Raw genomic sequence first — 27,328 nt, forward strand, 5'->3', positions numbered from 1 at the left:
AACAGTTGAGGGTTTCGTAGTCTAGACGGCGTTTTTAGATTTCATTATTCTCTTTAACCCAGGCAAAGCCGGGTATTTCTGCTAGTATATTATATAATCCCTGAAATATTGTGTTCCATAATGTTGAATGCATTGGGATCAAATTGATATTTATCTTATGCAACCTCAATTACATTAGTAATATTTGATGTTACATGAAGGCAATGAATGGAAATAAGACAGATGTAGTGTTACCATCATTTTGTATGTGGTAAGATATGTAATATATAACATATTAGGCCAGTCAGTCTACAGTAGATTTACATTTTAATATATACCATTAATAGATAAAATGGTAATATATGTATGGATTATGTTTGTGTAAATATTTGCAATATATACATAATATTTATGTATATTGGTTTGACTAGTATAAGTGTTTGATATCACTGTTATTATCATCAACAATAGCACTATGTTATCTTGCGATGTTGAAGATAAATGAGATTACTGAGAATACTGTTGAGGTTTAGAGTGTTATTCATTGAAAATTGTCAAAACAAAATAGCTTTGGGGAAGAGACTGAAATGAATTTGCATCAAATTTACCCAAATGTAATTTGATATGTAAAGTTTGATTTTCTGTTTGAAACCAAATTCTTAATTTAGATTATTATTCATTCTGTTGAAAGAGAATATTTTTTTCTTATCTCAGCACTGTAAGCTATCAATCTAATCAGAATTTTCCCTTTGATTTATTTGGAAATTTGTACAGTTTTGAAATAGGAGTTCTTTCTTGGAAATATAGCATCAAAGACAGCTCGCAATATTAATGGAGTATTTCATTCTAATGTTATTACATAGCAGACAGTATCAAATTGATTTGCAAAATTTTGTTCTGGTAACTTTGACCTCACAAATGAGCAACACTGTCGACCAGAAACAAAGGTGGATAATGATGAACTGAAAGCTACCATTATCCATCTCAAAGTGCCCGTGAATTGTTGTTTGGTGTTAGCAAGTAAACAATATTGATTCATCTAGTTCAAATCAGTAATGTGAAAAAGTTGCATAAGTGAGTTCTACATGAACTCAATGAAAATCAGAAGCAGCAACATTTGGAAGCCTGCATTATGGCACTAAAATGAATCATTTCTGAAGCGAATTGTAATGTGTGATGAGAAATGGATCCAATACAACAACTGTAAATGTTCAGAACAATGGTTGGACAAGCCACCAAAACACAGTTCAAAAAGCAAAATTCATCAAAAGAAGCTGATGGTGTGTTCGGTAGTCTGGCACAGTTGTGAGCCATAATGATATCATTAAACCTCACTCATCAATCACTGCTGAAGAATACGGTAGCCAACTGGACCAAATGATGTAGAAACTTATAAAAAAACAGCCTAGATTAGTCAACAGATCCACTCCTATTTTATTGCAAGACTACGCCAGACTACATATTGCACAAATGACATTGATGAAACTACAGGAGTTGGAAGTTCTCCATCATCCACCATACTCACCTGATCTTACCTCCACTGACTACCACTTCTTCCAGAATTTGGATGACTTTTTGATAGGAAAAAGTTTAATTCCGACAATGCTGTAAAACAGGCCTTCCAAGACTTTATTGACTCTAGATTGCCAAGCTTTTACAGTTCTGGGCTGGACAAGCTACTGCTGAAATGGCAAAAGTATATTGACAATATGGGTGCATACTTTGATGAATAAAACTATTTCCTGCATTTATAAAATATTAGGTTCTTTTTTTTCTTTTCTACAAATTTCATTCTTAACGACCTAATACCATGTAATAATAATTAATGACTTGTGAAAAAAGTATTGTGATAGCTTTCTTTATAAAATATCCAAGAAAAATTACATAGATTGATTGAAATTACAATGTGGCAGTGATTAAAAACAAAGCAAAAGAACAGTTAACATGTGTAATGGTTAATATAGTATTAATAAAGTTTGCAATATTTGTATAACATAGAATGGTTTCTCATTTGAAATAAGATATATGTAGATTGCTATTTTCTGATATCAAAAGTTAATTGTATTGATCTGATATTAACCATTTGAGAAGTATTAGGAGAATTTACAGGAAAATGTCAATTTCATTTTTATTTATTTATTTATTTATTTATTTATTTATTATTATAATAAGGAGTCAATGAATTCTGAAAGTGGAAGGTTAACAGCTGGATTATTGTTAGAAATTAGTGAAATGAAAACTGGGTACTGATAATCCTGTATATATTATCTGAAGTGTATATATATTTAGGAAGATGGTGACAATCTCGTTTGTCATCTAACAGAACTATCCATTAAACTAGAGATATACAGTCTAGTTTGTCATTAAACATGTATATAATATTATGTACTGTTTGAGTGCCATTAGATATTATGTAGAAAATGTTCTTGATTTGTAGAGGATTTAGTGTAAAAGTTTAGCATTTTTATACAGTATGTGTTATATGTCACTTGGAACTTATTAGGACTTGTTTCATAAACTTTTTACAAAATTTACTGAGCTAATTATAGATTTTTGTTGCTTAGAAACTTTTGGATTATGATGTTTCATCATTGTTTATCGTTACAAAATTATTGCTTCTTCATTGTTGATCTGTTGAAAGACATTGAAATAACTTTAGCTTATGTAATGAAGTATTATTTCTATTCTGTAAAAATGAATGTATGACTCACACATTGAAGAGGATCACTAAGGTATTTGAAAATACTTTTACTGGATCATGAGCTATAAAATGTCCCAGTATTTTAATTACAAGTTTAGGCCATCTTTGGAGACAAATTATTTATAGCAGGAAACCATGTGCCATTTTATACACTTATTTCTTAATTAAGTTTGGTCAGCAGGATTAAACTGAGAGACTTGACCAAGTTTAAGGAGAAGGATAAATGGTAATACATATTGTTTGAAATCAAACATACAAATTATTCCAATTTAACTCATTCTGTCAGCTAGCATTTATGGTATTATTCAGTTAAGTCCCTGTGACTTTTGAATTAACCCAGTGAATGAAACTTGTGAAGCAGACGACTGGCAGAGAGAGAGAGAGAGAGAGAGAGAGAGAGAGAGAGAAAGAGAAAGAAAGAGTTTCTGTATATTGTAGGCTATACATAAAATGTGCATATTTGAGATTCTTAAACACTTTTAGAAAGTGGTATCGTTCATATTCCTCATATCACAATATACCGTATATACTCGACTATAAAACGCCCTCGCCTATAAGACGCACTCCTAACTTGAAAGGTTCAAATCGGGAATTTTATCATTGACCCGACTATAAGTCGCAGCGATTTCTTTGATGTTGGAGAGCAAAGTTCTATTAGGAATCACGCCGATATAGTTGTTGTTCAGTAACCGAGATTTCAGTAAGCAAAAGATGACTTGCAACTGTTATCCCATTAAGTCCATGCATTTTAGAAACCGTTGTTTGTAATGGAAAATTTTATCCTTTTCGGTTATTCCAAGTGTCGGAACTTCTGACGTGGCTTGTACCTAGAAAATATCCGAAGATTTTTTTATGGGATGCGTTTATAAGTCGCACCCGCCAACTTTAGGTGAAAATTTCAAGGAAAAAAGTGCGACGGTCGTCATTTTAGCAAAACGATCGAAGGGCGATAATTCTAGTTGTAGTTCTCTCCCTTGAAATGTATTATTTAAATGTAAGCTGATTTTATTGCAAAAGCAATAAGCTGAGATGTGTAAGTAATCATAGATCAAGTCATATCAGATGTGGAGGCATTCGCCGTTGTAGCGCGGTTACTGCATACACCATTTGTCAGTATTTTCTCTGGTCATCATGGGCGACTTCACGAGCAGAGTCCCAGTCAGTCCTCATTTGCTCTTCATTTGCTGTGACCATATGGCATGTAGTCGGCCAACATAACCTGTCAGCACTGCCGGATCCTCAGTGAAGAGAACACGGTAGGCAGGGTCTAACTCGGAAAGTGGAGCAACATGTCCAAACCGTCTGAGCTGTTTGTTCATGGGGAGTCATGTATATTTTATTTATATTAAGACAGTGTTCCGAACTCGGTTAACCTCCAGTGTTTGACCAGAGCTAAAAAATGAAAAAGAAAAAAAAAAAAAAGTGTAATAAGTGTAAAACAACATGTAGTAAACGAATATGAAAAAAAATGTGCGCTGGTGAACGGGAGTGGGGCGAGACGACTCGGAAAATTCACACCGGGAGTGTTCCGAGTCCTCTCACCACTTCCCCGTTCGTTGGCACAATTTTTTCTTCATATTCGTTTACTACACACTATTTTACACCTACTTTACTATTTTTTTTTTCAATTTTTCTTACGCAGGGTGGGTGGGGTGCAAACTCGGATAATTCACATGACCCAGTGACCTGACTTCGACCCCGGCCACCAAAAAAAAAAAAAAAAAAAGTGCCATATACGTAAAACAATGTGTACTAAACGCTTATAAAAAAAAACAACAAAAAATGTGCTGGTAAATAGTGGAGGTGAGGACAGGATTCAGAAAATTCACGTGATCAAACTCACAGGATCCGAAAACTCAATGTTAACACCTGGTTGCAAGAAAAAAAAATAGTGTAATAGGTGTAAATGAATATGAAAAAAAAATGTGCACTGGTGAATGGGTGGAGCGGACTCAGAAGATTCACTTGCCCAAGGTGCCATACAGTGGGACTGAGCACGGAACTGTGTGGTTGGGAAGATTATCCATTTTCTTGAGGGAAAAAATCGGATCATGTGAATTGTTCTGCCCCCCCCCCCCCCCCCCCCCCCCGTTTGTCAGCAAGTGTCTTCAACTGCAGCCTCGGGCCAACTGATGTATCCAGGAGACCAAAGGTGGCATTTCAGAAGAAAAATTATCTATACTATAAACGAAAACGAAAACAAAAATTTGCACACAAAATTTTTTCTATTCTGTCTTCTGCATAACGGTATTAACAGAAACAATTGGAGCATAGATGTTTCTAAGCCATTGAAGAAAACACACACACACACACACACACACACACTTTTCATTTATGTCTATTTGTATCTGACCATCTATCTTTCCTTTCATCTAAAACTGATGTTCCTTGAACTGTTTATGCAGAATTTTCATGTCTCCACTTTTCAATCATTTCTAAACAATTTATAAAGCAGCATCTTCTAATTTAATGTACCACTTCTACTTCTGTATTAAGTACCATTTGTCTTCGTTTGTAAACAAATCTCTAATCCACAGATACACTTTCATAGAACTGGATTGTCTCTGTAATTTTAAAGGATCATGAATGCTGGCTGACTGAGTGAGTTAAAGCTGCACATTTGTTTGGATTACCCAACCACTTATACACTAATGTTATAAGTAATTCAAATAGGTTGAACAGTGAATGAAAGTAAAAGCCCTAACCCTAATTAGCTGATGCTATATGACATTTTGTACACTATGACATTATATAAATATATTGGGAAAAATCCCTTTTATCCACTTCCTTAAAACAATAAAACCAAAACACACAAAAAAAACATTAAAGCAGTTATTCATTAAATTTTTCTATGACTTTTTTCCTGGAAACCTACAGATGAAACATTAGCTTATATATATGTATATATACTAATTTTAATACTATGCACAAGTCCTTGCGAATACCTACATAACAGGTGCAGGCATGGCTGTGTAATAAAGAAGTTTACTTCCCATCCACTTGGTTCAGTTGCACAGTATAACATCTTGGGCAAGTATCTTCTATTGTAGTATTCGGTTGACCGAAGCCTTGTGAGTGGAATTGGTAGATGGAAACTGTGTAAGAGCATATTGTGTGTGTATTTGTCACTAACCACCACTTGACAACCAGTATTGTTTTGTTTATATCCCCATAACATTATCAGTTCAGCAAAATAATCAATAAAATAAGTAGCAGACTACGGTTGATTTGTTTGATAAAGCTTTTCAAGGCAGTATCCCAGCATGGCCACAGTCCATATATATATATATATATAAATTGAAAAGGTTAAGAGATTTCACATGAGTAAATTCACTGAGGCAGAACATATTTAGATTGATTCATGACAGAACAATGAATTAATGGTTACTTCTGCTCTTGGGAATTGTAGATGGACAATTCTAAACCATATTGTCATTTTATTGATCCTCTTTGGAGAAAATAAATCTGTTTGAAAGGGAAGGAATTAATTTTTTGGCTGTTGTTTGAAAAAAGAATTTACTTGATATTTTAAGAATTATGTTTTTGTTTTTGTGAATCCACAGTCTTGTTACCTTATTCCTGGCAGTGTAAGCCTTTTATTTAACTTTTTTGGTATAGCTTTAATATTATCTTAAACAAATTATAGGTGCAGGAGTGGCTGGGAGATTATCCCACCCAAGAAGTGGTTAAATGATTTCAGGGAAAGAACGGTGGTGTTGCGGACCTACTCTAGGTTACTCGATACCATTACGGTCTTTCCCAAAATTGAAATTGAAAAAGAGTTAGCAGAATATCTGCCAACTATTAAGTTTATGGCAAGGGGTGTAAAGTATGCGACTGTTTGTTTGCTATTTGACACCCCTGAGGTGGCTCGCAAGTTTGCGAGCCAGCCCTTAGAAGGGCAAAAAATTCTGTTTCTTCCCACATACTCATCATCATCATCATCATCGTTTAACGTCCGCTTTCCATGCTAGCATGGGTTGGACGATTTGACTGAGGACTGGGGGAAGAAATTAACTAGAGCTTGGATCTGTGGGCTGCCACCCGGTATAGAACCTGATTGGATAGAGGATACTATCCGACGGGGTCTGGGTGGCAGTGGAGCCAAGCTCTTAAATGTGAAAATTTTACCTACAGCTGATTGGGTTGGGTCAAAAGCGGTTTTGACTCTGTGGACCCAAACAGCCAGAGATCTGGTTCTCCCAGATTTTCTAAGGATGGACAGGCAGAGATATCCAGTCATTGTCGAGGGACGTCCCCCGAAATGTCACCTGTGTCTGGAGCCTGGTCATATTAAGAAGGACTGCCCCCAGGACCAGAGTAAGGTCCTGGAACAGTTAATAAATGTTGTTCCCCCCCCACTCTCCCAGTGGAGGGAGAGACGGAGAAAGTCGAGGAGGTGGAAACCTCCTCGAAGAAAGGGAAGAAAAGAAAGAAGGTGGGCAACAATGGTTGCTCACCGAAAGTTGTGGGCGAGGAGGAAGACCTTCTGGCTAAGGCGGAAGTACGCCCTACTCCAGTGGCCCCAAAGAAAAAGAAAAAAAAGAACGAGGCACGGCCAGTGCTCGATAGTGCACCGCCGGCGTGTCCCGACACTCCGTTGGTGGGAATTGTGCCACCAACGGAGGAAAGCAGGTCGGCGGGAATTGTGCTGCCGACAGTAGAAGCTGTGGGCTCACCCTGTGAGGAAAAGGATTGGCTAATCCTATTCCGAAAGGGAGGGGCCCTGCAGAAATTTGTGAATAAAAGGAAGCGTCAGAGAGAGGGAGTCCTCACCTGTACTAAGGATCTGGACTGGCCTCCACAGGTGTCTGCGGAGGTCGTGTTGAGTAGGCACATAAGTGCGTTAGTGAATTCCTTCCCCCTCGGCGAATTCAGTATTGAAAAGTGGCCCGACCCAGACCCATCGTTTTGCTTGAGAGAAGCGAAGGCTATATCGGACGAAAAAAACCTAAGAGGACGAGTGCCTCATATTGTGTAATGAAAAATCGTAAGAGGCAAATGCCTTAATTTATGACTTTTTATGTACAAGGTTCATAGCCTCAATGTGAAAATTTAATTTTATAAAGAACAGTGTTATAGAGAAGCAAAGTTCGGCGGGCGGCTTTTGCCTTCTCTCATTATACCATCATATTTATCATCCATTTCATCTCATTAATGTTTTTGTCCAGCCCGTAGCTACTCTCTGTGTACTGCCTTTATGGCAAATTGAAATGAAATAAAGTAGCTTGCTTACTAACCACATGGTCCCGGGTTCAGTCCCACTGTGTGGCACTTTGGGTAAGTGTCTTCTACTATAGCCTCGGACCGACCAAAGTGTTGTGAGTGGATTTGGTAGATGGACATTGTAAGAATCCCGTCATATATGTGTGTGTGTATGTATATATATATATATATATATATATATAGGTATTTCGGGTTGCAAGACAGTGTAGGAGAGAGAATAGTGATGTTGTAGGAGAGAAATGTGTTCGCATGGATGATGGTACGCTTGCATTAAATGAGGATGCAAAGAAAGAGGTCTGGAGATGCCACTACGATAGATTGCTTAATAAAGAGAATGAATGGGAGAAAGAGAGCCTGCCTTATGTCGACCCAATAGAGGGACCAGCTATCCGAGTTGATAGTACCAGGGTAGATAAAGCAATTAAGAGTATGAAGACCGGGAAAGCCCCCGGCCCATCAGGAATCACTGCAGAGATGCTCAAAATATCTGGCAGTGTTGGCTATAGCCTAGTCACCCGTATTACGAACCAGGTGATACACGAAGGAGTCATACCCTATGACTGGTGTAGCAGCATCATAGTCAACTGCTACAAAGGTAAAGGGGACGCTTTAGATACAAATAATTACAGAGGCATCAAGCTGTTAGATCAGGTTATGAAAGTTACAGAGAGGGTCATAGCCCAACTAATTAGGGAGCGAATCAATTTAGATGAGATGCAGTTTGGGTTCGTGCCAGGTAAAAGCACTACTGATGCCTTATTTCTAGTGAGACAGTTGCAAGAGAAATACCTAGCCAAGGATAAACCTCTGTACCTGGCTTTCGTTGACATGGAGAAAGCCTTTGACAGGGTCCCCCGATCCCTTATCTGGTGGTCAATGAGGAAACTTGGGATAGAAGAATGGCTAGTGAGAGCTGTGCGAGCCATGTACAGAGATGCGGCCAGTAAGGTGAGGGTTGGAAATGAGTACAGCAATGAATTCCGGGTAGAGGTAGGGGTCCACCAAGGTTCCGTCCTCAGCCCCCTATTATTTACCATAGTCCTCCAGGCAATCACAGAGGAGTTCAAGACAGGTTGCCCCTGGGAGCTCCTCTATGCTGATGACCTTGCCCTAATTGCGGAGTCACTATCAGAACTAGAGGAGAAGTTTCAGGTGTGGAAGCAAGGTCTAGAATTGAAGGGCCTTAGAGTCAACCTAGCTAAAACCAAAATCCTAATAAGTAGGAAGGTAGATAAAACACAAACCCCTTCAGGTAGATGGCCCTGCTCAGTATGTAGAAAAGGAGTAGGTAGTAACTCTATAAGATGTACCCGGTGCAAGCTATGGACACATAAGAGGTGCAGCAACATCAAAGGCAGGTTAACTAGCAAGTTAGTTTTTGTTTGTGGCAGATGTTCAGGTGCAATAAAGACTGCAAACAAACAGGAAACAACTTCTATCTCATTCCAGGGTGAAAAACTAGAGGTAGTCGATAGCTTCCGCTATCTGGGCGACCAAGTTAGTAGTGGGGGTGGGTGCGCTGAAAGTGTAGCTGCTAGAATAAGAATAGCCTGGGCAAAGTTTAGAGAGCTCTTACCCCTGCTGGCGACAAAGGGACTCTCACTCAGAGTAAAAGGCAGACTGTATGACGCATGCGTACGAACAACCATGCTACATGGCAGTGAAACATGGGCTGTAACTGCTGAGGACATACGTAAGCTCGCAAGGAATGAAGCCAGTATGCTCCGCTGGATGTGTAATGTCAATGTGAATACCCGTCAGAGTGTAAGTATCTTGAGAGAAAAGCTGAACATTAGAAGCATCAGTTGTGGCGTGCAAGAGAGACGATTGCGCTGGTATGGACATGTGGTGAGAATGGAGGAGGATAGCTGCGTGAAAAAGTGCCACACCCTAACAGTTGAGGGAACCCGTGGAAGAGGTAGGCCCAGGAAGACCTGGGCTGAGGTGGTGAGGCAAGACCTTCGTACATTGGGCCTCACCGAGGCGATGACTACGGACCGAGACCTTTGGAAATGGGCTGTGCGTGAGAAGACCCGGCAAGCCAAGTAAGATCGTTGCCAGTGCCCCTGGACTGGTTCTTGTGCGGGTGGCACATGAGATGCACCATTTTGAGCGTGGCCGTTGCCAGTACCGCCTGACTGGCTCCTGTAGGATTTTCGAGCGAGATCGTTGCCAGTGCCCCTGGACTGGCTTGTGCGGGTGGCACATAAAAGACACCATTTCGAGCGTGGCCGTTTTCGTGCGGGTGACACGTAAAAGCACCCACTACACTCTCTGAGTGGTTGGCGTTAGGAAGGGCATCCAGCTGTAGAAACTCTGCCAAATCAGACTGGAGCCTGGTGTTGCCATCCGGTTTCACCAGTCCTCAGTCAAATCGTCCAACCCATGCTAGCATGGAAAGCGGACGTTAAACGATGATGATGATGATGATGATATATATATATGTATGTGTGTTTGTGTGTCTGTGTTTGTCCCCCAACATTGCTTGACAACCGATGCTGGTATGTTTACATCCCTGTAACTTAGTGGTTCGGCAAAAGAGACTGATAGAATAAGTACTAGGCTTACAAAGAATAAGTCCTGGGGTCAATTTGCTCGACTAAAAGCAATGCTCCAGCATGGCTGCAGTCAAATGACTGAAACAAGTAAAAGAGTAAATTAATGTAAATTCAGATTTAATAACTGTCTAAGTTATGATTGATGTTAACCTTTCCTACTGTTCCAACTTTGGTAGTGTTATTTCCAGATCCCTTTCAGTTATCTACTTTGCTAATTGTACCCAGAAAAAAAAAAAATGAAATTTTAAAAAAGGCCAAAAATATTTGTTTCAGTTTGATATTTATTTAATTACTTAAATGAGATATAGGCAACAATTTCCTTCTTCATTTCACACCACCTGTTTTTTTTACCATTTCTTTGAATTTTATTTTGTTGGTTTACATTTAGGAAAACTGTTGCATGTTCAGTTATTTATTAATTATACATAAAAAATCTTGTTGGTAAATATAGATTCACTGATAAACTAAAAGACCTGAGTTCTTTTATATGTTTAGCTTGGCTGTCTAAAAGGATATGTTGTGGCTTTTCTCAACCCATTTTATATTTTGTTGAGTCAAAAATTGTTAGGTTTATGCTGCAGAGTATTTTTTTTTCCAGTGTTTTGCAAATCAAATTTTATTGTCTTCTACCTTAGAAATCATGTTTTGAGATTGAAATATTTTCCATAGAAATATTGTTTCGAATGTATTTGAAAACCTGTCTAGATCATTTCTAATTTTGTAACCAGTGAATGTGTTTTCACTGAAAACATATATATATTTGTGAAGGCTAGACAGATTTTTTCAACCAGCTGGTCGGCTACTTCAGTCTAATGACGAGCAATGACTCAGAAACATGTCCCTGAATGCAGACTAAAGCTGGGTGGGGAAGCTTGTCTCCCCTTCACAAATATAAAGACATCCTATTTTACTGCGTTAATTGAGAAAATGCGGAAAATGTTATCCAAGTTTGGTTCATTTTTGTTGTGACTTTCTTTATGGCCAAAGTGAAAATAATCTCTGAGAAAATTTGTAGAAACTATAAAGGAAATGCTAGAATATATTTTCATTGATAAACCCCCCCCCCCCCCCCCCGCCATGAAACCATTTTTGGATGGTGGAAGATAGACCACCATCTGGATTCTTGTTCTTTACCATGGTTCCTTCATAATGATCAAGCTCGCTAATTAATTGGAAGCCATTCAATGGATCTACACTAAGAATATGGCTTCACTGTTCCATATGAATTACAAGGAAGATTGAAAGATTTAAAACTTTATTCTCTCAAGGAAACAGGCATCCACAATACTACTTTACATAGAAAAATTGGAATGATTGTTATGTAATTCAACATTGTCATTTGTTTCCACTCTACCACTGATTACTACTGTGAGGTGCCAAAGGTTCTGCTCTCTGTCCACAAACTACATACTGCAATTTACATACACACATATATGCCTGCACATGTGCGCATACACACACACATTTTAAAATTAATTGCTATTTTGCAATGGGCAAGTAAATGTTTTTGGGTTACTGTGAAGCGTAATATGTTATGAAACTTAGTACATTTAAATATGAGATCTCCCAGCTGCATTTTAAAAATATTTTCACTGGTTTTAGTAATATTCAATTTATTCATAAAGGCAGTGATGGCTATGCAACTGGGCTAGAGACAGTAACAGTTGATTAAAGACTAATAAAGAAGTCAAGAATGTAAGTTTATCGTGAATGATACAATGAAACTAACTGTTCAGGAAGATGTGCATGTGTTTGTAACTGTATATTAAAGATTAATTGTAACCCTTCCAAAATGGTTCTGCAGTTTGTACAGAATATTCCTGAAATTGCTATCAAATGGTAACTTATTCTTCAATTTGAGTAAGGAAGCTCCTGTATAGATTGTTTGATTCCCCCAGGAAGTCAATAACATCAACAATTTTATTCTCTGCCACCATTTTTATTCTTTGTGGCTATCATGTTAATGTTTTGCTGTTTGAAACCAGTTTTGTTAGCAGATTTTTCCATGATAGAAAGAGGGAAACTAAAAGGAGGTTGGTTTCCATTGACAGGCAATGTGTTAAGATCTTATAAGAAAGAACTGGCTTTGAGATTTTCTCTTTGATACAGCCTTCTTACATTCTTTATAGTAGAGCAGGAAAAATAGAAGGATGATGGTAGTGATAATGATGATTTCCAGTGGAAAGAAGTTCAATATTTTACAATGTAAAATATATAAATAAAAGCTAATAGAAGACTAGGTGGAACATTTTAAAACAAAATTAGGAAAATTGAGAGGATTGACACTCTAAATATCTACAAAACAATTCTTTATTATTGTTGTCCTTGCCATCTTGACTGAGACATGTTTTACCCAGCTGCACTAGAAATCTCTATCCCCATTAGCTCTGTAAAGTCCACAGTTTTATGTTGTTGGTATTTGTCAATAAAATTAATGTAGTTAAGTGGTCTTCAGCTTCTGTTAGGATATAAACATCTTTAAAATATAACATTAGATATTGTTTGGTCTGTGGCACAATAGCAGTGGCTAGTAAAGCCAACTCTGCATTGAGCAATAATACTAGAGGTGGTTGGAATATGTCCATAAATCTTCTCTTTTGTCTTGTGCTCTTGTCAGATGTTTTGAGCTTTTATGAGAATCTTGATGTATGTACCATGAAGGTGGTCTTTAAGTTCATCTTTCACAGTCCACATTTCAGCTCTATAAAGGATGCTCCCTATACATACCCTAAAGAAGGCTAGATTTGTTGACTTTGAAATACTAAGTGTAGGTTCAGTCCACTGTACAAGACATTAGGTAAATAAGTGTTTTCTACTGAGATTCTGGGTTTATCACACCCTGTGAATAAATTTGAGCAGTGTAAGGTGTGTGGAAGCCATGTGTGTGGTTTGTACTTGAATGTCACTGTGTGAGGGAAATGGTGATATGATGTTTACATTCCCTGTTGACATTGTCACCAGTTGCTCTGCTTTTGAAGTCTTGTGGAATTAAATATCTCCCTTTTGAAAAACTGGTAAGGGTTGGCAGCAGCAAGAATATCTGACTATAAAATCTTACATCAGACAAATCTTCATCCAATCATGGAAAAATGGACATTAAATGAATGTCTGACTGAACACACATGCACATGCATGTGAAGTGTGCACTGCTAAATTTCTTATCTTGAACTACACACTCTACTAACCAATTGAAACTGCTACTGCTTCTAGTAAATAGTTATATTCATAATGATATGTAATATAAATATAAAGCTACAGATTTTTTTGGAGGGCATTATTGGTTAAGTCAACCTTGGTATTTGATAGATATTCTATCTCCTGTACAAGAAGAGTGTAAAAGTATTATCAACTGTGATAGGAGTGGAACTTTACTTTGTAGAGACATTAATGTCACAAGGCATTTTGTTTGGCACTCTACTGATTCTGCCACTCACTGGACTATAAATAATAACAACCACACACACACACACACACACACACACACACAGATTCATAACTAGTCAGTAAGGAATTGGTATAGCTATTTTTGGGACACTTAAGTATTATTAGATAAACCAAGATGTTTCTGTAGGTCTCCCCACCCCTCTCCCTCTCTTTTGAAAGAGTTTCTCTGGTTCTCTGTAAACTGAGTAGATTGTTGGCCTGATTTGAGGCTTTCTAAATCTTTGAAGAAATTAAAAGCATTCATATCAGTCAGCTAGTTACAAAAACAAACAAACAGAAAAAAAGACCTGCTAACAATATGTATATGTGTGTATATATATATATATATATATATATATATATATATATATATATATATATATATTAGAAATGATCTAATTATAAATCTCACAGAGAGACATAAGCAACAGTGTTACGATAAAGCAGTTGTTTACTGTCAACTTAATGTGACAGACCTATTAAGGGAATCATACTGCTGTTATTTATCCCAAGGAAGCTAGACCGCTTCCTGTTGGCTTTGACACATTTCCTGTGTCCTTATATTTGTGAAAGGAAGACAAGCTTCCCCACCCAGCTTTAGTCTACATTCAGGGACATGTTTCTGAGTCATTTCTTGTCATCAGCCTGAAGTAGCTGACCAGCTGGTTGAAAAAAGCCTGTCTAGATCATTTCTAATTTTGTAACCAGTGAATGTGTTTTCACTGAAAACATATATATATTTGTTAAGGCTAGACAGATTTTTTCAACCAGCTGGTCGGCTACTTCAGGCTGATGACGAGCAATGACTCAGAAACATGTCCCTGAATGCAGACTAAAGCTGGGTGGGGAAGCTTGTCTCCCCTTCACAAATATAAGGACACAGGAAATGTGTCAAGGCCAACAGGAAGCGGTCTAGCTTCTTAGGGCAGTATGATTCCCTTAATGAGTCTGTCACATTAAGTTGACAGTAAACAACTGCTTTATATATATATATATATATATATAGATGTGTGTGTATGTATGTATGTATGTATGTATGTCAGTAAGGTGAGGGTTGGCAATGAGTACAGTGAAGAATTCCGGGTAGAGGTAGGGGTCCAACAAAGTTCAGTCCTCAGCCCCCTCCTATTTATCATAGTCCTCCAAGCAATAACACAGGAATTCAAGTAGGAAGGTAGACAAAACACAAACCCCTTCAGGTAGATGGCCCTCCTCGACCTGTACAAAAGGCGTAGGTAGAAACTCTATAAGATGTACCCAGTGTAAGCTATGGACACATAAGAGGTGCAGCAATATCAAAGGAGGGCTAACTGGGAATATAGTTTTTGTATGTGGCAGATGCTCAGGAGTAATAAACACTGAAAATGTGCAGAAAACAACTTTTGCCATATTCCAGGGAGAAAAATTAGAAGTAGTTGATAGCTTCCGTTATCTAGGTAACCAAGGTAGTAGTGGGGGAGGGTGCGCTGAAAGTGTAGCTGCTAGAATAAGAATAGCCTGGGCAAAGTTCAGAGAGCTTTTACATCTGCAGGTGACAAAGGGTCTCTCGCTCAGAGTAAAAAGCAGACTATATGACTCATGTGTATGAACAGCCATGCTACATGGCAGTGAAACATGGGCTGTAACTGCTGAGGACATGTGTAAGCTCACAAAAAATGAAGCCAGTATGCTCCGATGGATGTGTAATGTCAGTATGCATACTCGACAGAGTGTAAGTACCACGAGAGAAAAGTTGAACCTAAGAAGCATCAGTTGTGGTGTGCTGCGCTGGTATGGTCATGTGGCGAGAATGGATGAGGATAGCTGTGTGAAAAAGTGCCACACCCTAGTGGTTGAGGGAACCTGTGGAAGAGGTAGATCCTGAAAGACCTGGGATGAAATGGTGAAGCACGAACTTTGAACATTAGGCCTCACTGAGGCAATGACTAGTGACCGAGACCTTTGGAAATATGCTGTGCGTGAGAAGACCTGGCAAGCCAAGTGAGACCATAATCCATGGCCTCTGCCAGAGGTGTAGCCAGCCCACTTATGCGTACCTTTCCTTCATTGGACACTAAAGTCTGCTTGCGAAGACCTGTTGGGGCAAGTAAAATCGAAATCGTAATTGAACCAAATTCGATGACTGGCACCTGTGTCAGCGGAGCACTAACAGCACTGTCCGAGTGTGATCATTGCCAGAGCAGCTGTCAGGCTTCCATGCCAGTGGCATGTAAAAAGCACTATTTGAGCCTGATCGTTATCAGCGTCACCTTCCTGGCACTTGTGCCGGTGGCACATGAAAAAGCATTCAAGCGAGGTTGTTGCCAGTGCCGCTGGACTGGATCCCATGCAGGTGGCATGTAAAAAACACCATTTTGAGTGTGGCCATTGCCAGTCCCGCCTGACTGGCCCTCGTGCTGGTGGTACATAAAAGCACCCACTACACTCTCAGAGTGGTTGGCGTTAGGAAGGGCATCCAGCTGCAGAAACCCTGCAGATCAGATTGGAGCCTGGTGCAGCCATTTAGTTCGCCAATCCTCAGTCAAATCATCCAACCCATGCTAGTATGGAAAGCGGATGTTAAACAATGATGATGATGATGTTTATGAATTTGTGTTGCAAGATTCCGGATGTGAAACCGTGTATTGAAACGGATATTGTTGTATTTTGTGATGGTAATTTAAAAATTTTTTTCAAATAAACGCACGCACTATATATTTCTTCCTCACTTGTTTATTACTGTTCTTATTTTAACTCATGTCCACTGTCCAGAAATCTTTTCTTACACATCTGTAACCTCTTCAGTGACACTTTCCATCCTTGCGCGTGCTCCTGCTCTGCTTAGTTCATTTGGTTCTTTTATTATGTGTATCCTTATATGTGCATGCGTTTGCGCCTGTATTTGTGTATATATGTGTATGTGTGTGCGTGTACATATGCATGTCTATGTGACTTGCATGAGTGCTTATGTATATATTTGGGCTTAAGCCCTTTATATTGTCATTGTTATCATCATTGTTCTGAGTAGCTTTATGGCCCTCCCCTCACCCACATCTCTCCTGTTGCTGCTGCTGTTGCCCTTGACCCTGACTTTTGGTACCCTTCCTGTATCTCCTTACGTTTGTTCACCTACGTTACTGCCATCGTGGTAGTTGCTGTTTCTGTTGTCATTGTTGTTGGTCACACTGTTGATGTTGTTGCGGCTGTTTGTGAAGTTTGTATGTTTGTGTGTGTATATGGGTTCCCTTATTATTTTTGTATCTGTGTCCTTTATGCAACTTTTTTTTGTTTACCTATTTATCACTCTTATATTTATCATAGATATGTGTATATTTGTCTATTGTGTGTGTATTACACTGTTTGTATGTTTTTTTGTTTTCTCCCTTTTGTCTTTCATTGTCGTGGTGTGGTGGTGGGTGTTATTGTTCTATTCATGTTTTCTGTTGAGGCTCGGTCTGTCTATTGCTATGTGTGTAGCCTCTGTAATCTGTTTGAGCGTCATGTCAGTTCTATATGAGAGGCTCTGTTAATAACATAGAGGTTAAGGTGTTATCAACACATAGAACTGACATGACACCCAAACAGATTACAGAGGCTACACACATAGCAATAGACAGGCAGAGCCTCAACAGAAAACAGGAATGGAACAATAACACCTACCACCACCACTACACCACGCAACATGATGACTAAAGACAAGGGAGAAAAGAACAAACAAAAGCATACAAACTGTGTAATACACACACAATAGACAAATATGCACACACCTATGATATATATAAGAAATAGAGATAAATAAGTAAAAAGAAAAACTATAAAGGGCACGAATAGAAACAACATAATAAGCAAGCCCATATACACACACAAACACACAAATGGCTGCAACAACATCAACACCTCGACTAATGGCAACAACAACAACAATAATAACAACAACTACCAAGGTGGCAGCAGCGTGGGCAAACACACAATCACAGGGAGATACAGGAATGGTACCAAAAGTTGAGGCCAAGGGCAGCAGTGGGGGAGGGGACATGGGTGAGGAGATGATCATAAAACTACTAAGAACAATGACGACGACGATGATGATAGTATAAAGGGCTTAAGCCCATATATACACATAAGTGCACATGCAAAACAGACATAAGTACACACTTGCATGTGCACACACACAAATGCAGATGCAAATGCATGCGCATATAAGGATACACATCATAGAAGAACAGGCAGAGCAGGAGCACACATGGGGACGCGAAGTGTCACTGAAGAGATCACAGATGTACGACAAAAGATTTCTGGATAATGGACAGGAGTTAAAATAAGAACAGTAATAAATGAGTGAAGAACAGATATATAGTGCATGTGTTTATTTGGCAAAAAAGAAAAATATGACCATCCTGAAATACAAGAAACACACACGCACGTATGCACGCACACACACACACACACACACACACACACACACACAATTAAAAAAAACAGAGAAAAAGACAAGGAAAAACACACCGACATGAGAACGTAACAGATGCAAATTTTTAATAAGATGCTCAGAGAAGGAAAAGAGCGGTTGTTTCACATTTCAAGCATAGCTCTTCTTTGGAAATAGGAAACATAGGAAAGTCCAAAGGAAAAAGAAGGAGGAGGGAAAAAAAAAATCGTCAACAGTCCATGTATCGACTATATTATGTTATATTATATAAAGGTGAAGCTGTTTCCCTTTTTGAAATGTGTTCTGGTAAAATTCATTTGGTAGAAGCAGTTATATGTTGGCTGTGTCAGTTTGAAAATAATGTCCCAGTATTTGTATAAACTGTATTGATTTGATTTTAAGAGAATCGTCAGTTGATACAATGTGTGGAAACCTTTCTTGAATGGAAACATGAAATGATTATGTGAGATTAAAGCATATGGATTAAGATTCAGTTGAAAATATTGCAAGTGGACAATGAGATTGCTTGTAGGCTTACATTTTAAATGTTTCTGGATTACATATTGGATTATATTATTATTTGCAGTTGTTAGCAAAAGCCCAGATTGTCTTTCATGTTCTGGTTCAATAAATTCTTATTGTGGGAAATTATTTGGTCACAGCTCACCATCAACTGACTTATGTCTTAGGTTTGTATTTAATTTCTTGGAACACATAACACTGCTGTTAACACCTCATATCTGAAGCTCCATAGATAAAGCCACCTTTTGTTAAGCTTTAAGCCAGCTGCAATATCAAATATTTTACTTTTTCTTGACAACTACCATCCTTCATTGATATTGATATTGTCGTTCACAGAATTCTCAAAATGTTGACAGTTATATATTAACAGGGACAAAATGTCCCTGTTTATTAGCATGTAGGCCTGCTGATAATGTCTTTTATGGGTTTGGATAGTCTCTGTTTCAAATACAGAAAGGCAAATTCAGCAGTGTGCCTACACTACCTCTGTCATCTAACATCTGTTTTACCATACTTGGATAGGTTAGATAGATCTGCTTTTGTACATCTGTTATTGTATCAATAAAGATGTAGTAGTTGCAGTGTCTGTATGTGTATGCAGAATTTTTTAATGTGTGAATAGCTATTGTGATTTGAATACCTTTTGTGATTGTTAGAAAGTAGACAGAATCATAGCAGAGCCATAGATCTGTGACCTGACATTAATTCATGTTAGGAATGGATTCATTCCGCTTCAATATTTGGTCTCAATACCATAAACTCTCTCTCTCTCTCTCTCTCTCTCTCCACCATTCTTATTTCTCCTATTTTCTCTTCACTTGTCTTTTCTTATATACTTTTTAAAAAAATTTTGCAAGAGTTAACTTGAATCTATAGATTTAAATGATCATTGTAAGTATGTTTCTACATTTCATTGATCAGATTAGATTCCCAACCTTATTCTCTGTTTTTATCTGTACAATCTTCTCTCGTTTTCTTGTGTATAAGTTTACATCTCTTGAGTTTCTTTGGTTGAGAATTTAATTTAAATCTTTAATTCTCTATTTTATATTTAGCTAAGTGGCATACTAGTTAATTAAGAAATTTAATTCATTGAAAAATATGAATAGTACTATTCTTTAAATGGATTTAATCACTTTAATTCATTATTATTGTTATTCTGGAAGACTCATGGATAGTTCTTAATTACCAGTTATTTGATGTAATTGTCTTATTCCCTTCTCTAAACTTGCTGGCTTTGTGCCAAAATTTGAAACCTGTATATTAGTGGCATTTATTTTGTAGGGTTCAGCAGTTTGAATCATGAAAAGGGTCCATTATAAACTGAAAAATGGATGCAGGTTCTACTTTACAGATGAGTATTTAAGAACTGGAAATGCATTTTTGTTCTTGATTCATAACATTTGTAAATTTGTGGGACCAACCAACCAGCCCATGTCATACTTTTATGTCTTTAATTTACATATAAAGCTTGAGAAGATTTAAAGAGAAGTGAAAGATGTATGTTGCTTTCCTTGCCTTTTCCAAAGATATGTTGTTGGCACTCCGTCGCTTACGACGTCGAGGGTTCCAGTTGATCTGATCAACGGAACAGCCTGCTCATGAAATTAATGTGCAAGTGGCTGAGCACTCCACAAACACGTGTACCCTTAACGTAGAACTCGGGGATATTCAGCGTGACACAGTGTGACAAGGCTGACCCTTTGAATTACAGGCACAACAGAAACAAGAAGTAAGAGTGAGAGAAAGTTGTGTTGAAAGAGTACAGCAGGGTTCGCCACCATCCCCTGCCGGAGCCTCGTGGAGCTTTAGGTGTTTTCGCTCAATAAACACTCACAACGCCCGGTCTGGGAATCGAAACTGCGATCCTATGACTGCGAGTCCGCTGCCCTAACCACTGGGCCATTGCACCTCCACTTTCCAAAGACATGAGCAGCATAAATGAAATGTAAAGGTTCCAACTCAGAATCAGTATTAGATAATTTTTTCTTCTTTTTCATAAATGAACGAGTGGTGGGATACAGTATTTTTGGTTTTTGTTCTCTCAGATTAGTGGCATTGATATAACTTGTGGGTAGGGGAGGGCAAATGGTGGTGGGTGTGTGTGTCATTTTAGGGTGTGGGGCTGAGAAAGTGAGAGAAGTGGGGGTGGGATGGCAGATTAAAATAAGCACCACAGTTCTGAATGTTCTTGTGACACCTATATAAAGAATTCATACCCAAAGATTGAAATCTTACTCTTTTTTATTTTTTACCTGTCCTCCATTTCTTGTTGGTTTTACCTTTAAGAATTTCATTGTTCTTTGTTAAGTTGCCTACTTTAACTTGCTACTGGATCATTTTGTAAACTTCTTTTTACTTTTATTTGTCCCTTTAAGTGACTACAACCAACACCTCTCCCTTGATGCCAATTGTTTATTTTTTTTTTACATATTTCTGCCTTTTTGTTTTCTAAGTTTTCTTTTTTCTTGTTTCTTTTTTTCCTTGCTACTTTATCAATTTTTTTTTCTTTTTATTCTTTCATTTTTCCTTGTTTCTTTTTGCTATTCCTTCTTGTGTTTTTGTGTGTGTTTCAGTTTTTCTAAAACTACTAACCAGGTAGTTGACCATATCTGCTACATTACTGGGAATTATATTATTTTTGTGTGTTTTCTGCATTTCTCAAAGTGTCTTTCAAATGAACTCTGTCCCTACCCACACCCCTATTTGTGGAAAAAATGAAGAGAACCCTCTTTCATAGACAAAAATCAAATTTATTATTAGATAGGGCATGACTTATTTCCCCTTTTTGGTACCAATTACCTGTACAGTTTTATGCATATCAAGAAAAATTCCTCAGGTAACAATTATTCTTGAGAATCTATTTTTGCTCCACAGCTAGTGGTGACTCTCTCCAATCTGTAGCAAGCCTGAAAAAAACATCTGCTGTATTGTTTCTATTATTTTTTACATTTTTAAAAATGTTTTTTATATATGATTTTTAGCTGTACACATTATATAGGTTGGATAGTTTTACAAATTTAGATGTTTCTCTGCATTTATTGCAGCAGATGTTTCATGGTTGAATGCTGTTTTCATCATGAACCACTTCAACCAGCTAAGAGGCTACCAGCTTTATTTCCCTTTTAACATATTTCATTCTTTATCAAAGTCTCCTATATATCTTAATCATACTCTAAACAAACCACATGGTGATATTACTGTCTTATTTATTATTTATTTTCTTTATTTATCATTAACCTATTTACTTTTATATACTGTTGTAGAAATACTATTAATATACTTTCTTCATTTGCTATATTTACTGCTTCAAACTCTCTACAGTAACTTTAAATCCATTGAAATCCTTAGAAACCAATGTACCAACAGGTAAATTTTTTCTAAATACTCCTGTAATCTGTCATTCTAGAATGAGCTGGCAAATTTAATGTATTTCATTACATATATATTTCATTTTTCTCAGAATCATAAAGTTAATGATCTTACCTGATTGGTTAATATATTATTTCTACTTAACAATGAAGTTAATTTCATGATCTCCCTCTCTTCACCACTGATGATTTTTTAGACTGATAATCCTATCTAATTCATCATGACTCATATTGCTATACTATAACATCTGATACACCATTTCTTACATGCAAATACTGCCATACACATTTATTCTTCCAAAGAATAAATATCATCACCATCATATCCACCACATCACTGCTGCCACTCTTGTTGTGCCCATTTTCTTGTGCTTGCAAGGTTAGACTAAGTTTGTTGAGATAGATTTTCTATGGTTGGATGCTTGTTGTATTGTCAACCTTCACTTGTTTTTGAGTCAGGTAATATTTTCCCATGGTCCTTTCAAACAATGACTGGCTCAAAGTCCAGACGTCATTTGTATGAACTGGTGGCTTCGTTTTCAATATGCGTGCAAGTGCGAAGAGAGATAACACACACATGCACGCCCACCCCCACAATGTCCTTCATACAATTTCTGTCTGTCAAATTTCACTCACAGGACCCCAGCCTGTAGCTACAGTAGAAGACATCAGCTGACCATGTCCACACACATTGGGAATAAACCTCCGATAAATTTTCAGATTAACACCCACATGATTTTCACTAGGACGTTAGGGTTAGGGTTTTAGGGTTAGGGTTGTAGGGTTAAGGTTAGAGTTTTAGGATTAGGATTGTAGGGTTAAGTTTAAGGTTAGGGTTTTAGCGTGCAGGTGTTAATCTGAAAATTTACCAAACCTTCAAGCACATTTTCTGAAGTGAACTTCTTAACTGCTCATTCACTCTCTCTCTCTCGCGCGCGCACGCTCATGTTCAGCACAATTTCTGTCTACTAAATTTTACAAGGCATTGGTCATGTAGTAAAAACTGTTTTGTTTGGCGGCTTATAGGTAATGAAAACTAAACCAATTTAAAACAAGTTCTCTCATTGGTTGCAAATATTTCAGCCAAAATATTCTAGGTTTTAGCCAGAATTCTTCTAAATGATATTTCGGAACGCTTCTAGAAACTTCAATGGGAAATTATAAAAGCCAGGATTTTTTCCGATTTTAGTTAGTAGATAGCCTGCCTTCTGGAAGTTATGTCACTCAAACTCACATACAACACTCCTTATATTTTGACGTTCTTGCACTAATGATATAAGACATTATACTTCTCAATAATGACCTTAAGTCATAAACCTAACTATTTCTGTAGTGTAGTTTCGATGGACTAGATTAGTAATTCCTGTCACTTCTTGACGGATAAACTTTTAGACAAAAGACTAGAAAATAACATTCCCTATACGATATGTTTCCAGTTTCTTTTCATTGACAAAGGGAGATTACTCCCGATGTATTTATTATTTTTTTTATATGTATATCCGTGAAATAAAAAGATTCGACTGAAACTATCTTTGTAATTGATCTTTTCTACACTTTTCCACAAAAAATGTATTTAACTATTCTTGTCATTCTACCAATAGCAAGTTGCAAAAAGAAATGAGTTTAACTGGAAGACGCATACACATCACACACAACATATTTAGTCAACTCAATTAGATCGTATCCGATGGATACATCCTCAAACCACTGAATCTATACGAAGACAAAAAATAGAAGTCAAACTAAAACATGAGTCAATCTGAGATGATGGGAAAATAACACTTGCCCAAAATGCTGCATTCCGGATTGAACCCAGAGCTGTGTAGTTTCAAAGTGAATTCTTTAACTTCACAACCACACCTACACCCATTGCATGTATAGTTAACTGAGATAGTAACATTTAAAAAGTAATATTTTGTATAGTCTGTGTTATTTTTAGTTTATATGATTGAGCAATGTTATTTAGATAGATCTTCGTTTAAACTCACCCCACCAACCCACTATTGTTACTCTTTGAAATGTATTACAGAGTGGATAGTTCTGAAAATTGAAATCCCATTTTCAATGAAGTTGCTAAAGATAATTATAACAATGGAACTTATCATGGTACAACTACATCACTTATGACCACCACTCCTGTCTTAACTCTACTACAATGTTAAATTGTACTTGAGAAGCTCAAGTGTGGTTTTCAGAAATATATACCAGTTTTGTGCAAAATTAAGAGACTTGTTATAATAATAATAATAATAATAATAATAATAATAATAATACAATATTAGTTCATTTCCAGTATGGAAACACTTAAGAACTTTGCTCTTTGCTGTTATTGTCATATATTTTGGTTACTTACTTCAAATGTCTGTCTTAGATTCCATTATTGAACTCTTCCTGTGTTAGTTTTTTGACACCAACAGTAATTTAGCCACATCATGATGTTTTATTTTTAATGTAAATTCTGCACATTGAAATTGATAAAGCTTTTAAGCAGTGTTGTCTCACCACCACCACTTTCCTGCTTTTAAACTGATGTCAAACCTCAAACAGGATCTTCTTTTATTGACACTGTGGTTCTAGTTTGAATATGATACTAGCTAAATCTGGCAGATCACTTAAAAACTGAAACTAAGTTTGATGGCATTACCTTTGCAGATGCTAGTTAGTGAAACTACATTGTTGTTGCTAGTGTGGTGATGTATATTAATTGCTGTGCAGCTTTTTCTTACTCTGTGGCTGATGGTAACACTCAGAACAATGCAATAAATTTTTTATTGTTAATGAGTTGACTCTATCTCTTATTCACGAGGAGCTTACTAAACTGAACCCTTCAAATTGTAAATCATTGTTACCAATGAATTAACACTTTCAAAACTATAATACGCAGCAGTAATGAAAAGGATATCAAACTACAAATCCTCTTGATAAGTGACAAGTGATATTTGAAGTCAGTCTGCCCCTCTCTCCCCCCCCCCAGTTTTTGGCAGGTGTTGCTAAGCTGCTGCAGTTGAACAGCTTTTCTTTAACAATTTGAAAAAATAAATCTTTATCTCTGGTAATTGATATTTCAACACAGTTGTTAAATGTCATTTAAAAAATGTTGTTGCTTTTAAGATGCTTTTATGTTTGAAATGAAAATGCTTCATTGGAAACTAAAATATTTTTGAAATCTGCTATATTTTTCATTACCACTGAATGAATTTAGTCCAAGGTGACCTGGCATAAATTTTCTATGATATTAATATGGTTCTTGTTTATGAAAATTAAAGAGCTGTATTGCTTTGAAACCAGAAAAGCATTTGAATTAAACAATATATCTGCCTGTAATTATAAGTAAGAAAGACAATTAAATATTGAACTACATCTACATAAAGATTGCTGTAGCATATCATAGCATATCACTCTATGGAGATTATTACAACAGCAATATTTCTGTTCTGCTTGAAATGAATAGCAAAACCTTAATAATTCTAATTTGAATATATTTTGGAGGTTTATTTTCAAAGGCCTTGATACAGCTGTTATCCCATATGAAATCATATTACACAACTAACTCTTATTTACCATGATGTCTACTTCCTGACTTCATTTTTAAATTTATTCACTTCTTTATCACTTGCAGTTAAGCCAGCCCTCATGTATTGTTGACTTCCTTTTTCTGTTATAGTTATTTCTTTTGGGTTGTTTTTTCCCCCTCCATTCAAAAATTTTCTTCAGTCTTCAAATCTGCACTTTTAGACATTCTATCCCTATGAGCTCTTTCTTTAAAGATCTTCGGAATCATGTGTTTTCATTGAGCCTGGCATTACATATTTCTTTAGTTTGATGGTTGCATTGGGAACTTGCAAAATAAACCAAACTGAAGTAAGGTGAGGATGTGACTAGCTATCAAAGATATATATATATATATATATATATATATATATATATATATATATATATATATATATATACCAGAGAGAGAGAGAGAGAGAGAGAAAGAGAAAAAAGTTGTTCTGGTGTACACAAACATTGGCATATATATATATGTTTGGTAAAATGGTTGTGAGAGCTGTTGAGAATGAGATGTGTATATGTAAAATAATTACATCTTATTTCATGATGTTAGCTTTAGTATTAGGTTATTATGAAAATAATGGCTGCTCTAAGTGTTGTGTTTTGAAACGAAATTTTATCATAGTATTTTAATTATATTTTAGGTGAATTTCGGCATACTTATGTATGCTCTTTAATAATTTTCTACTTATTTCAGAGACAGAAAACATTCTTCAGGCATAGGTGCCCTTAAGTATGAGCATGACAAAAAAGGATCTTCGATTACTTTTCTTGCATGAGTTCAAGCTTGGGCACAATGCCTCCCAAACTGCTGCCAGTATCAACAGAGCATGGGGAGAGGGGTCCACAAGTGATTGCATAGTACGAAAGTGGTTTCAGAAATTCTGTAGTGGTGATGAGAGCCTTGTAGATGGAAAAGGTAGAGGACAGTCATGCAGTCTTGACAATGAACAATTGAAAGCAATTGTTGAACAACACTCACATCAAAGTGTCAGAGAAATGTCTCAAGCATTGGTATTGCAATGATCTCACGCAATCTGCAGAAGATTGGTAAGGTGAAAAAGCTTGATAAATGGGTACTGCATGAGCTCAATGAAAATCAAGAAGTTTGGCATTTTGAAGTGTGCTCAATGCTTTTTCTGCGAAACACTAATGATCCTTTTCTTGACTGAATAATCACTTGTGACAAAAAGTGGATCCTTTATGATAACCTTAAATGATCACATCAGCTTTGGCTTTGGGAAATGTTTGGGGGACTCACCATAATCTTATGGTGACTGTCTGGTGGTCTGCAATTAGTGTTGTCCATTACAGCTTTCTGGAAGCCAATCAAAGCATTACAGCAGAGATTTACTGCAATCAACTTGGTGAAATGCATGCTCATTTGCAAAAAATGAGACTTGCATTGGTGAACTGGCAATGACTCAATTCTGCTCCATGATAATGCAAAGCCACATGTTGCAAGAATGACGCTGCAGAAACTCACAGACTTGAGATACAAGACTTTACCACACCCTCCATATTCTCCTTATCTTTCACCCACCGACTACCATTTTTTTTTAAAGCATTTAAATACATTTTTAAGTGA

The 27,328-nt window shown here is 37.0% G+C and overlaps 1 protein-coding gene across 2 annotated transcripts in view; it reads left to right on the plus strand.

Annotated features, from left to right (window-relative positions):
• LOC106872761 (uncharacterized) overlaps nt 1-27,328 on the plus strand; it is a 417,879-nt gene that overhangs the window by 16,224 nt on the left and 374,327 nt on the right. The gene's annotated exons all lie outside the window — the stretch shown is intronic.

This window comes from Octopus bimaculoides, chromosome 10 (genome assembly GCF_046866305.1).
Source record: "Octopus bimaculoides isolate indiv1 chromosome 10, ASM4686630v1, whole genome shotgun sequence".
Taxonomy (NCBI): domain Eukaryota; kingdom Metazoa; phylum Mollusca; class Cephalopoda; order Octopoda; family Octopodidae; genus Octopus; species Octopus bimaculoides.